General features: G+C 42.6%; 1 protein-coding gene across 4 annotated transcripts in view; it reads left to right on the forward strand.

Moving 5' to 3' along the window:
* The window catches only part of UBR3 (ubiquitin protein ligase E3 component n-recognin 3), a 4,226,407-nt gene that overhangs the window by 1,576,616 nt on the left and 2,634,885 nt on the right, over positions 1-14,906 (forward strand). The gene's annotated exons all lie outside the window — the stretch shown is intronic.

Below are 14,906 nucleotides of genomic sequence, written 5' to 3' on the forward strand. Positions count from 1 at the left end.
ATGAGTAGAGGGGCACAATGACCTCTTTTGTTCTGGATGAGAACCCTTTTGTGATAAGGTGTGCCACATTGAAGGATTTTCTAACCACTTTGGCAATGTGATTATCAAAGGAGAGTTTACTATCTACTTGGGTCCTCAGATCCCTAATTACATCTTCCGTATTTAGGGGACTACCACCTATGTGGTAATTTGTGAGTACTTTGTTTTTTCCAAAGAGGATGACTATGCACTTTTTGGTATTTAGCTTGAGGCCATGATTTTGACACCAGGTGTCCGTCTTAGTGCGACCCTTTTGGAGAATGTCTGTGTCAGCCAGAGAGTCAATTATAGCCCCTAGTTTGCAGTCGTCTGCGAACTTGGTCAGCCATAGTCCTCCTGTGCTTGAGTGTACTTCTGAGAAGTATATGCCGAACAGGAGGGGTCCTAGGACTGAGCCCTGGGGAACACCACTTGTAACCGGTTTAGAGTAAGACCTAGCTCCCGCAACTCTTACCATGTGTGTTCTGTCCTTGAGCCAGTTGGCAACCCATCTTATGACGTAGGGGTTTATATTCAGTCTGGTGAGCTTGTCTATAATATCAGAATGGGGAATGGTGTCAAAGGCCTTTGCGAGGTCTAGGTAGGCTGTGTGTACCACCTTTCCCTCGTCTATAGCCTTGGTAACTGTCTCAAAGAAGTCCACCAAGTTTAGGAGGCATGATCTGCCCCTAACAAAGCCAAACTGGGTAGGGTCCAGTGTGTGGAGGTTCCCAATTTCTCTATTAATGAGTTCCATGATGATGTGCTCCATAGCCTTGCAGACCAAGCTACTCATGCTTATAGGGCGATAGTTCCCGTGGTCTGTTGTGGCTCCACCTTTGTCGAGCGGAATAACCATTGGTTTGCGCCACTGTATGGGTACGTAACCTATGGAGAGGCTGAGTTTGAACCGTGTGTTTAGGTGAGGGGTTACGTCGTCTTTGAACGTGTGTAGGACGCAGCCTGGGACACCATCCGGTCCCATTGATGCTGTGTTTTTGGCTTTTGAGAGGGCTGTTTTAACCTGAGTGTCTGTGATTTCAGGAACTCTACATCTTCTGTTATGGTTATGGGCCCTTTTGGGGGTGAGAGGGGGCTGAAGTTTGCGCTGAACCTGTCTGCCAGGATGTTGGCAATATCGGTTGGTTCAGTGTATTTTGTACCATTCTGCACTAACTCCGAGCAGATCTGAGCATTGCCACTTAGATTCTTGACATAGCTAAAGAATGCCTTGTGGTTATCTTTGGAGTCCTTGGCAATTTTTCGTTCGAAACTCACCTTGGATGATTTTATGAGGGATCGTAGTTTCTTGCTGATACTGATCAGGGATGTCTTCCCTTCTTGGGATTTTACTCTCTTCTGTACTAGTTTCCTCCTTCTATTGTATAGCTTATTTATAGCAGGAGTCCACCAGACTGGTTTCCTTTTCTTGGAGGAGTGAGTCTTGGTTTTGCTTGGAATAGCACGATCCATGCATTCTTGTACGTGCCCGTAGAATGCATTAGTATAAGATTTTGCAGCTTGGACAATGTTATCCTTTAGCATGGGAACTTTGAAGCTTTCTGCCTCGGTCTTTAGTAAAGTGAAGTTTGCTTTTGAAAAGTTTTTCACAGTGGTTTCCTTGTCCGGGGGTGGGGGCGGAATGTGGATATCCAAAGTGATTTGTTTATGGTCAGATCTAACCAGTGAGGGGTTTACCTCTGGTGTGGAGCACCGGTCACCCATTTTGGTGATGACCAGGTCCAGTATGTTGTCACCTCTGGTGGGAGTGTTCACCAGTTGATCCAGGGCGTTTGAGTTTATAAATTATAGGAAATGTTGGGCAAGGGAGTTAGTACTTGAGTAGTTCTCCCAATTAATATTTGCGTAATTGGAATCACCCAGTATTAGGGTGTTTGGTAGGACCTTTATATTTCCCAGTGTTTCCAGAAATGCGGAATGGGGGTCTTGGGACATGGGTGATCTGTAGCAAGCTACAATTTGAATTGCAGTTTTGCCCATTGTTAGTTGCACGTGGATGATCTCTGAAGCATCTAACCTGGAGGTGTGGGTATCCTTGATGAATATGGATACGCCCCTGCCTTTTGTATTTCGGTCCGGGTTCTGTGGCCGAAATGTATGGTATGAGTTGTAACCTGGTAGTGCTGGGGTGCTCTGTGAAGCCTTAAGCCAGGTTTCTGTACTGCACATATAATGATTTTCTCCATACTGAGGAGTGCCTCAAGTGTGTGCATTTTGAGGTTTAGACTTCTGGCATTGAGTAGCATTACCCTCAATTTTTTGTTACTTGTGCTGTTGATGGCGGTGGGTTTGTCTTTTGAGCCTTGCCTAAAAAAAGGCACTATGGGGGTGGCAAGAGCCTTGGCCAGTATTTGAAAGCCTAAGGGTGACAGGTGCAAGCCGTCTCTAGTGAAGCAGTGTGGCTTGTCGAGCATGTCATCCCAGGCGGACAGACACTGGATCCCCACTGAATGACAATAGACCCTGTATATATATATATATATATATATATATATATATATATATATATATATATATATATATATATATATATATATATATATATGTATATCTATATATATATATATATATATATATATATATATATATGTATATCTATATATATATATATATATATATATATTTATATATATATATATATATATATATATATATATATATCTATACATATATATATATATATATATATATATATACACACACATACATATGTATATAAATTTATGTTTATATGTATTATACCAGCCTAAGTTTTTTTTTTTTGCTGCCTTTAAGCCCTTACTCTGTACCACATTGTAATTTGTAGATCTGCTTTTCAAACTTCTAGACATTATTGTAACTGTTTTCATAGTGATAAAATTCACAAAAATCTATTTAAATGATTTTATCTGAAGGGTATACCTTTGCCCTTCAAAATCTTGGAACAAGTGTAGATATCCCCTTAAAATTTTCTTACTTGATATCTGCTTTGTTTGAAATCAGATTAAAAAACAGTAGATGTGAGCAATATATAGCTTAACAGGACTACTAGATTAAGAAGGCATAACACTTTATTTTCCTTTTTGACAATGAAATTTATAGAAGTTATAAAAACTTTCTGGTTAAAAAAGGACACTTAAACCTCATTGTTCATCTGATGAGGAATTGAAGAAACAGAGACATTTATTAAAAGGTTTAAGAAGGAGGAAGTAGTTCATATTAGAGTTGCATTGACAATGGGCCACACCTTCAGTCCATTTATCGAGTATATTGCCCCCCTTGGAGTGTATCTCAATATGCACGTGAAACATGTATAAAGGCTCCAAAGGTTCCTAATCAAAAAGATCCCAGGTTGAAAGTCCTTGAGCTATTAAGAGTGTCTGGAATCTCTGTCCCTTTATTCAGTGTCTTAAAGACTTGTGAGGAAAGGTCTCAGTTTCATGTACTGAACCATTAGAGACCCGATTCTTCTGGACCTCCTATTTCTCTATATGTCCAATATCTCCACCATTACTAGAACCAAGAACCTAAGCCTTCTCCAACAGGGACATAAAAACGTAATGGGAGGGGGAACAGGGTTAAAACCCATTGCCTCGCAAACGTCTGGATTAAACTTCTTCTACATGTTAAGCAGTGTGACTCACTGTCTTCTTTTACTTATTTGTTCATTCATTCATTCTTTGTTGACAGGTTAGTCCCACTTGGTCAGTGGCCTCTTTTCTGGGGAGACCGGAGGTGGTATTCATACTGGTTAGGGCAAATTTGGTCAGGGTACCACGGAACTTCCTTTGCTCTTTTTGATAAGTTCCCTGGGATTTCTTCCATTCATCTAAGATACTACTAACTCTGGCTGGTTGGGAATCCAGAAATTTAATCCAGGGTTAACTGGTATTGGCCCTCCTGTAGAAAGGAGGTGTGGCCAGAGGGAGGGTACTGGCAAGGCATAAATAGTTGAAAGACTCAGTGGCGTTAAAGTGTAAATGACCTAGAGTCACAAATTCTGTAACCTGCACAAAATCCCAAATATGTTTTTTTCTTTTAAACAAGAAACATCTTTATTAAATGATCACTTATGATGTAGGCAGCCATGCATATGTATAAATGAAAACAAACCATGTTGACACAATCCCAGCTGCAAGTATTTTACATTGCAGATCATATTCATACAATTCTAGTTCTAAACATGATACATCACTTATAATCTACCTAATCATTGTCAGTCAAACATTACATAGGTCATTCTAGTCCTGCCTTCTCTTAGATCTCATTCCTCTTCTGTATGTATTATTCCCACAGTTCCCATTTTTTTCCTATGTAATTTGCTCCTACCCTTTTTTAAAGATCCCATTTCCAGTTGTTTTATTTCTTTTACTATATTCACTACTTCCAGTACAGTTGGTTTAGACTTTGATTTCCATTTTCTAATAATTGCTTTTTTGGCAGCCACCATAATTAGGCTGAGCAAGGCCTTACTTATGTCTAGGCATTTCTGATTCTTTATCATAGCTCAGAAAAATTGTTTCCCTAGTTGCACCAATTTGCTTACCCAGTATCTCTGACAGAGTAGTCTGCAGGGAATCTTTAAAGTTTGCCAACTCATTACACTCCCAGAAAATATGTTCACATTTAATCTTTGTTCCGCATCACACCTTTGCTGTCTACCCGAGGAAACGTTCTCTGCTGTCTACTTGGGGTATAGAAATATCTTGTGTAGTCATTTCCTAGCAAAAATCCTAAATCTTCTATATTTTGTTGCATATTTGGGAAACATACATATAGCACCCATTGTTTCTTTGTGAATTGCTTATCCAGTCTCTCTTCTCAATCCTTTCTAACCTCCCCTGATTGATTCGTATAACTGTCATGCAGTATTTTATATGCTGTACTAATCATTACTTTTTTAATGACAGCTTCTGTTCTAGATTTTACTAAAAACTCTACAAGTGCTGGTCTTTAATTTAGGACCCCCCTATTTCTTTCTCTTTGCCTATACTTTGATATAAATCCTTGATAGGGAAGGCAATCTCTAACCTGCAGTCCAAATAAGTGCTTGACGTTTTCCAGTTCTGTTACCTTTCCCTCTATAGTTATTTGCTCTAGTACCTTTGTTCCTTTGCCAGTTTTCTCCAGTAAATTCCAGCCTCCTTTTGCCTATTGTTTGTATCCCTTGCAGTCATCCTTATTGGTGGATCTTCATTCTCCATTCCCATGTTGGCTTAGTTCGTAGAATACTTTCTGCTACTTTATGAATGTAATATCCTGTATGATTATTGTTATTCACCATAAAGATTTGCATCCAAAATCTTAGTCTCTCCTTGTTTCTTGAACCCCCCCACTTTATCATCAACCCTTTCCACTTTTAATTATAGGTTCGACTTGTGCTATGTATAGGAGCCTTAACTGTGTAGCTCTGAAGTACCCCTCCAAATCGTGTAATCCCAATATGCTTTGTTCTGTTGGAAGAATCAGCTTATCCCACTTGACTCTTGCCGTCTTCCCCTTGCAGATAAAATCTTTCAGTTCTTTGTTAATTGTTATTCACAGCTTCTCCTCTGGTTGATAAAAATGTGCCTGACCTCTGTATAAGTCCAAAGAGACTAAAAACATTTTAACTGCTTGTATATTACTATCCAAATCTATATAACAGAGGTTCCAGTTTCTCAGTTTTTGTATTATCTTTTGTTCAGTCTTTTCCCACATATCCTTAGCTGCCACACTGTTGTCATTTTTAATCTATACTCCTAAATAATTAATTTTATCATGTCCCCATAAATATGGATATTGCTGAACCAATTTGTACGTGAGTACTAATTTACCACTATTTCCTTTGTTTTAGATTAATTAATTGTCTATCCCCAAAACATTTGATACTGTCTCAAAATGTTCAGCAACACTGTAATGTCCTTCTCTGGTTTTGTCAGATGTAAAGTAATATCATCTGCAAATATAGCCAGTTTTTCTTGACTGCCATACCAATTCTAACCTTGAATTTCTGACTCCCTTCTTCCCTTTTTTTTTTTTTGCTAATTGTTTTAAATATAATGCAAATAAAGAGAAAAAAGGATACCCCTGCCTGGTTCCTTTGCTCAAGCAGACATTATCAGAGAGGACCCCACCCACTTTAATCTTCATCTCTGATTCCTCATGTATCCTCCTAATCAACCTTATAATATTATCAGGGAATACAAATGCTTCCATTGCCCTATTCAGAAAGTCCCAGCTTACTCTGTCAAATGCTTTCTCTGCATCACTACTCACCAACAACAGTAGTATTTTTTTTACATTCTGCTTCCATCTGGATCATTAGTGTTCTGTTAATGTTGTCAAAAGTTTGATTCCCCTCCGCAAAAACCACATTAATTCATATCTATCAATCCACTTTGGCCATTCGTTTAGCCACTAAAAAATATAGACATAAACTCTATATAATCATGGTTTAGTGTTGAAATGGGCCTGTATGAAGATGGATTGAATGGATCTTTATCCTCTTTAGGTATTACAGGTACCATCATTTTGTTTCAGGATGTTGATACTTTTCCTGCTCTTAAAATGCTGTTAAACAAAACCTTCAAGATCTTTATCAGTTTTTTCCCCTCCTAGCTTCTAGACTTCCACAGGAATACCATATATTCATGGGGACTTTCCTGTAGATAGGTTATACATTGCAATTTTTATCTCATCTTCTCCTATGCTGTTAGTAGTTGAGCTTCATCTGTCTCCAACCTTGGCATCTTTAATTCTTCAGTAAACATTTCCATTTGTAGCTTTTCTTGATTTCTGTATATCTAAAAAGCACACTCTCCAAAGCCAAGAACACAGCATCCATGGGACCTGACAATATCCCATGCTGTGTTCTACACGAACTACAAAATAAACTGGCACCCTACCTAAGTACCATGCTCAGTCATAGCCTTACCTCAGGCTTTGTACCCACTGAATGGCGCACCGTGACGGTTATCCCACTCCACAAAGGGGGAGCCATGACAGACCCCGGGAACTACCGCTCCATTAGTCTGACGAGCCTGGTCTGCAAGGCCATGGAACGTATCATCGTGGAACTCAAAAACAAAGGCATTAGTAATCACCAAATTCTGGACCCTACCCAGTTTGGATTTGTAAAAGGCAGATCATGTCTCCTAAACCTGATTGACTTCTTTGAAGCAGTCACCAAAGGCATAGATGAGGGTAAAATGGTTCACACAGCTTATCTCGATCTCGTCAAGGCTTTCGACACCATCCCCCACTCTGGAATTATAGATAAGCTCACTAAACTAGGTGTAAATCCCTATGTCACAAGATGAGTTGCCAACTGGCTCACGGACAGAACCCACATGTGAAAGTAGCAGATTCCAAATCCGACTTCAGACCAGTCAAGTGGAGTACCACAGGGTTCAGTCCTGGGTCCTCTCCTGTTTGGTATCTACTTCTCTGAAGTGCAGGCTAACACAGAAGGTGTTTGGCTAACAAAGTTTGCAGATGACTGCAAACTAGGAGCCATAATCAGAACTCCTAACGATGTGGACAAACTACAAAAGGGCCTCACTGAGACAGATACCTGGTGTCAAAGCCATGGCCTGAAGCTCAATGCCAAAAAGTGTATGGTCATCCCTTTTGGTAAAAACTATGTACCCATGAACTACCACATAGCTGGTAGTCTACTTAATGCCAAAAATGTGATGAGACCTTGGGACACAGGTGGACAGTAGTCTCTCCTTTGATAATCACATCACCACAGTGGTCAGGAAATCCTTCTACGTGGCTCATCTCATCACAAAAGGATTCTCATCTTGAAAAAAAGAGGTCATTGTTCCCCTCTACTCATGACTCATTAGACCCATTATAGAGTGCAATGCCCATTTTGGTATGTACCTCACAAGACATCTGCAACAACTGGAAAGACCACAGAAATACCTCACAAAGAGGATTACTGGCCTCAAACAGATGCCCTATGCAGACCATCTAAAAAAACTACAGCTTTACTCCATCACATATCGCCTACTCAGGGGCGATCTCTGCTAACATACAAAGCTATGTCAAACCCAGAGCTGTTGGACATGCACCACTTAAAGAAATCCCAATCCCTTCCAGCTACATGCTCTAGGGACCGAAACCTTGTCGCCACAATAAACAGAACATGCTGGAGGGATAGATTCCTGTCCCAGAGACTTCCCATACTCTGGAACAGACTACCTGTCTATGTCAAACAGAGCTCCTCATTAGCACTCTTCAAGAAAAATCTTGATGATTGAATGTGAAATGGGAAATTCACCCCGGGGGTCACTTCTGTGGCTCTGATCGACAGGGGCACAGGAAAATAATTTTCTTGGGTGGCGAAAGCCAGGGTACATTTTTTGGCTAGGCTTGTATAGGCCCTAGGGCCGATAGCCTAGTACCTATCTATGAACCTATGCTTTATACAGACTTTCATAGAATTTCCGAAATATTTATAATACCTCTACGGGATCTCTTGTTGCCTTCCTTGTTCATAGATTGATACTAGGCTATCTGCCCTAGGGCATTTATAAGCCTAGCCAGAGTGTGTTTGGCTTTCACCACCCTTTTAGATTAGTTGACTGTTCCTCTGTATAGTAGGTCGCAGAAGGTAGCCCTTTTAAGGTTAGTTTACTGTGCCTCTGTCTAGTAGGGACACAGAAGATATCCCAGGGGTAAACCTACGATCTCCCATCCACTCGTCAAGATTTCTCTTGAAGAGGGTCATTGAGGGGCTCTGCCTAACATGGATTGGGATTTTGTTCAGAGTGAGGGGAGCCTCTGGGATATGAATCTGTCCCTCCAGCATGTCCTATTTATTTCTGTGCTGAGGTTTAAGTCCCTGGAGCGTGTAGCTCTAAGGGATTTGGATTTCCTGAGGTGGAGAATGTCCATTAATTCTGGGTTGGACATGGCTTTATACGTCAGGCACAGATCGCCTCTGAGTAGGCGGTAAGCAACTGAGTAGAGCTGGAGTTTCTTTAGCCTAACTGCATAGGGCATCTGTTTGAGTCCCTTGATCCTCTTGGTGAGGTACTTTTGGGGTCTTTCTGGTTGCTGCAGGTGTCGGGTAAGGAACATCCCGAATGGGGCATTGTATTCAATTATGGGCCTGATGAGTGATGAGTAGAGGGGCACAATGACCTCTCTTGATCTAGATGTGATCCCTTTCATGATAAGGTGGGCTATATAGAAGGTCTTTCTAACCACTTTGGCAACGTGATTGTCAAAGGAGAGATTGCTATCTACTTGGGTCCCAAAGTCCCTAATTACTTCTTCCGTACTTAATGGATTACCATCTATGTGGTAATTTGTGGGCACTTTGTTTTTCCCAAAGGGGATGACTATGCACTTTAAGGCATTTAGCTTTAGGCCATGGCTCTGGCACCAGTTATCCGTCTCTGTGAGACCCTTTTGGAGGATGCTTGCATCAGTCGGCGAGTCGATTATGGCACCCAGTTTGCAGTCTTCTGTGAACTTGGTCAGCCATAGTCCTCCCGTGTTAGCCTGTACCTCAGAGAAATATATACCGAACAAGAGAGGTCCCAGGACTGAGCCTTGTGGGACGCCACTTGTAACTGGTTTAGAGTCTGACATGGCACCTGCAATTCTGACCATGTGGGTTCTATCCCTGAGTCAGTTTGCAACCCATCTTGTGACATAGGGGTTGATATTTAAGCTGGTGAGCTTATTTATGATGCCTGAGTGGGGTATTGTGTCGAAGGCTTTTGCGAGGTCCAGGTAGGCTGTGTGGACTACCTTCCCTTCATCTATGGCCTTGGTGACTGTTTCAAAGAAGTCAACCAGGTTCAAGAGGCAAGATCTGCCCTTGGTAGGATCCAGTGTTTGGAGGTTCCCAATGTCTTTGTTTATGAGTTCCATGATGATACGCTCCATAGCTTTGCAGACCAGGCTGGTGAGGCTTATAGGGCGATAGTTTCCGGGGTCCATTGTGACACCACCTTTGTGGAGCGGGACCACTGTTGCTGTACTCCATTCCTTGGGTACATATCCTGTAGTAAGGCTGAGATTGAACACTGACTTTATGTGAGGGTTCAGTTCTTCTTGGAGATAGTGTAAGACGCAGCCTGGGACACCGTCCGGTCCCATTGATGCTGTGTTTTTTGCTTTGGAGAGGGCAGCTCTCACCTGTGCATCTGTGATGTCAGGGAGGCTACACTCTGTTGGGATAGATATTTGCTCTTTTGGGGGGGAAGGGGGGGGAGAGTTTGCACTGAACCTGTCTGCCAGGATGTTGGCAATGTCTGTGGGTTCAGTGTATTTTTTGTCATTTTGCACCAACTCAGAGCATATCTGGGAGTTGCCACCCAGGTTCCTGACATAACTAAAGAAGGCCTTGTGATTATCTTTAGCGTCTTGTGCAATTTTTCTTTCGAAGCTGGCCTTAGATGATTTTATGAGGGATCGTAGTTTCTTGGTAGTACTGATCAGAGATGCCTTCCCTTTTTGGGATTTTGCTCTATCATGTAGTAGCTTCCTCCTTCTGTTGTATAGCTTATTTATGGCTGGGGTCCACCAGACAGGTCTCCCGCCTTAGAGCCTTGTTATAGGCTCTCTAAGCTTGGCGACAGCCCTTTCTTTCTGTTGCTTGATTTATTGTACTAAAAGTTTTTGTGTTCTAGAGTTACTGTCAAAAAATAGTTTTTTAACAGCAGTCTTTCTAAACTTATTTTCGGTTTTGCATTCTGCAGTTGCTACCCTTATTGTTCTTTGAGATTCTCCCTATTCTGCAATACTTTAACATTTATCAGTCCCTCTAAATAATTCTTATTACTTAACTATATCTCTCTTTCTGTTATTTCCACTCTGTTTTTAAACTGCACTCTAATTTTGTCCCACTCCCTAGCTATGTTTTCAAAAGAAATTTCTATCTTCTCCAATAGGTCCTGAGTAATTTTCACTACCCATTTAAATTCCTCTCTTTTCAAGTGCCAGTGTCTCATTTTTATTTCATTACCCTGTGTTTTTGTTTTAGTTGTTATTGGCATATGATCTGAAGTAGTTATTGGGTGCGTGTCAAGACCTTCATTTAAATGCACGTGTTCCTGTGAAATGTAAATTCTGTCTAGCCTAGTCCAGTTTTTGTATCTTGGGGAATGATATGTAACTTCACTCTTAACTCCTAGTACTGAATTCACATCTTCCATGCCAAATATTTTCATAAATTTGTTCAAAATTCTACTGTCCGTTGTTATACTTTCCCTTCTGGGCCCCCCAGACACATCTTCACTGCTGCAAATCAAATTCCAGTCCCCACCTATAATTAATATTCCTTGCTGAAAGTTGATTATTTCTCCCAGATTTTAATAAAAAACTGCATTGTAACAGTTTTAGGTGGAATATAAATACATGCCAAAGTAATCTCCTCCCTTACCAGTAGCCCGTTAGTACTACAAATCTACCATTATTATCTTTTTTATCCTCTTCTATCACTATTGGAGCTCCTCTTGTAATTAATATAAGTACTCCTCTTTTCCTTTGTCCCAGGTATTCTGCTGAACGAGTGTCCTGAAAACCTTTCTTTATCAAATTCACATGTTCAGTTCTTTCCAAGTACGTCTGCCATAGCGTAGCTTTTTGCACTCTACATTTTAATATAGTTCAGTATTCTTTTTTTTTTTTTTTTTTATCCTTTCAATTAAGCTGATTTGTGCAGTTTGTTATTTATTTATTTATTGACATTTGTTAACCGGGTTTGTCCAACTGAGCTTGTGGCCCATTTTCAGTGGAGACCCGAGGAGAAAAGCTCCAGTAGTACATTTTAAAACAAGTACAATTTTAAACAATATTGATATAATAGCAGATGTTAAGTTGTCAATCTTGCCTTCATTCTTGCTGGATGGGTTCAGAGCCGATCCTCGGCTCCGACTCGGCACTTGCTAAGCTCGAGAGCTAATTTTACCAGCTTGAGGCAACCCTATATCCCATGATGCAAGGCGGAGATTACTCAGATCTCGTTTGCCGCTTCGCTAACGAGGTGCCTTCTTTTACCAGCTCTAGGTAAGTGAACTTTTTAGAGACTTTTCGTCTACCCCCTTTAACTTTATATATATAAATATTATATTTTGTTAATTATCGACTTACTTTAACCCTATTCCCGTCAGTGTTCCCTTCTTTTTGAGTAAATATTCCCTTGTCCCTAGTTAGGCCTTAGGCCTTCCCCTCCCTAAATTTTTTCCTGTCAGGGATTTTTTGTGTGTGACTGTTTGTTATCCCTGTTTAATTTAATTTAATTTAATTTAATTTGTTGGACTGAGTGTTTTTGTGTGTGAGTGTCTTACTGGTGTTTCATCGACACAGTTATGCCGAAAGACACTAAGGTCTCAGGCTTCAAGAAGTCTGACTCGTGCTGTCAGAAGATGTCTCTGACAGACGGTCACACTTCTTGTGTTTACTGCCTGGGACCTTCGCACCTGCATGACTCTTGTGCTATCTGCCATGCTTTCAGCCCAAGAGTCCTGCAGGAATGAAAAAATAAGCTCATATTAAGGGGCTTATTAAAGCCCGAGAGCTCCCCGACTAAGTCGGCGCTGGGGAAGCCCTCAAAACCTGTTAAGCCTTCGGCTCAGGCTTCCAAGCCGTCTGCTTCAGGTTCTTCCTCACCAGGCTCGAGATCGGCTCCGGCCGGAGCCGATCTTTCCATACCAGTCTCAGTATCGGCTCCATCCGGCGTCGATACTGTCAAGTCCAGACATTCAGTGTCGGCTCCGGCTGGAGCCGACGTATCTTCGGCTCCGATGGCTCCATTAATCTCAAAAAAGAGATCTCGATCCCCTTCAGTGGAATCTATTCATTCGGCTCCGAGATCACCCTTGCTCTCGGAGTGGAGCCATCGGAGACGATGATCTCGGTCATCCAGGCTATCTGATCACGACCTTGAGAGAGTGGTGAGTAGACTATTAAAGTCTCAGGCATTGGCCCAAATACTCCATAGCCCATCTCAACAGATGGTAGCTATATCACATCCACCGAACATTCCTCCTTCGACTCTCTTACAGAGCTCGGAGCCGGAGCTCCTCGGAACCGGTACCATTGTGACTTCGGAGCCGATACCACCCCTTTCGGCTCCGTCGTCCTCGGCTCCGATTTCCTCCTTGAGACCTTCATTGGAGGGATCCGGGCATCTAGTCTCTCTCATCGGCTCCGAGGGGGGTGAGTGGCATTGGACCCTTGTCCGACCCCGTTCTCCCTCTCGGAGCTTCGACGTTGGTGAGCTCGACCCTGACATCTGCCTCGGAGACTTCCCTCTCGGTGAGGCCTGGGGTTCCTATCTCTTCGGAGCGGAAACTTTCTGGTCTCTTTGACGGGGGAGCCTTCGAGGTGATGAGGAGTGTACTAGCCCCTGGGCTTAGTCAACGGACAGTTCCATCAGCTCCTCCCACTACAGTGCCTGCTGACGTCTCTTCCCATTCTCTTGCTCCCGGACCCAGAGATCCAACGCCTCAGGCTTCCCCATTGGGAATATCTTCCTCTTCCGAGGCTTCTCCTGATCCGTCAGGAGAACCCCCGCGTAAGAGGACATGTAAGAGGAAACATTTAGACTCCTCTGAGTCTACTACATCAGATACTGACTTGGATGAGTCGGAGGGATCCCCAAGGTCCTCCTCTGAGGATGTCTCATTTTCAGGCATCATTGAAATCCTTAAACAGAGGGGGAACTGGCCCTCCCTTAATCCTTCTGAGGACGAGTCAGTATACCTGGAGGCGTTCGGATCTCGACCCTCCACCTCCTGGGTGTCTCCGCCTTTCGACCCTCTCATGGAGGTAGTGACTCGGAAGGCATGGATGGCTCCAGATTCGGTGGAACCTATCCCCAGGAGACCTTCAAAATTTATTACTGCCCCACAAAATAGACAATATTTAACAAAGGGTGTCCCAGTTGATGCCATGGTGGTGGCTGCTGCCACCAAGAAGGAATTAGCTGATCCTTCAGTACCTGTCCATCCTCCTAATAAGGATTCTAGGACTATGGACAGGTATGGTAAGCAGATTTTTTCATCAGCGACTTTTGCCATGAGATCACTGAACTACTTATGCCACTTCACCCACCTTCAAAGAGATGTTCTTAAAGAGTTGGGAGAAGTTTTACAGGATCCGTCAGCTGCTGGGTCTCAGGATAAGATTAGCTCACAGCTAGGAATCCTTAACTCCATTGCTAACTCCTCCATGCGGCTCATTTCTTATGCAGCCGATGGAGCGAGTAGGGCCGCAGGCACAGGAGTGGCTTTAAGACGTCAGTCCTGGATGCGCCTTTGTAATTTTGCAGACCCCTTCAAGGCGTCTTTCACAAACTCCCCCTTTGATGGCTCGACCTTGTTCGGTCCTCAAGTGAAAGACACTTTGACTAGATGCGAACAAGATGGAAAGACTCTTTCTGCCGTAGGAGTCCATTTCTCCACCCCTTCTAGACCTTACCCCAAAGGACAGAAGGGAGGGAAAATGTGGTTCCGCAAATCTCAAGGAGTCACGCCTGGCGCACGAAGTCAGTTTACCCCCAGAGGCAGAGGGGGTAACAATAATAGACGCCGCCCTAGGGGCAGAGGTGGTCCGCAGAATCAGGGTAGCAGAAAGCCTCTTTTTGACAAACCCTTCCAGCATCCCTGAGATGTTGCCTGATTGTCCGCCTTCGGAGGCATTCGGGGGAAAATTATCGCTGTACCTAATAGCCTGGCTTTCCCTTTCTCAAGACAAATGGGTACAGTCAGTCATATCCGAGGGTTACAAAATTCCCTTTATTCAAACCCCAATTCAACAACAGGGAACCCTTCCAGACGTTCCACCCGGTCTAAGGGAACTAGCAGTACTAGAAATATCAAAACTGCTAGTAAAAAGAGCCATCCAGCCAGTCCCAGCGGACCAAATAGGATCCAGAATCT

This window comes from Protopterus annectens, chromosome 6.part1, assembly GCF_019279795.1.
Source record: "Protopterus annectens isolate FY-2018-M chromosome 6.part1, PAN1.0, whole genome shotgun sequence".
NCBI classification, from domain to species: domain Eukaryota; kingdom Metazoa; phylum Chordata; order Ceratodontiformes; family Protopteridae; genus Protopterus; species Protopterus annectens.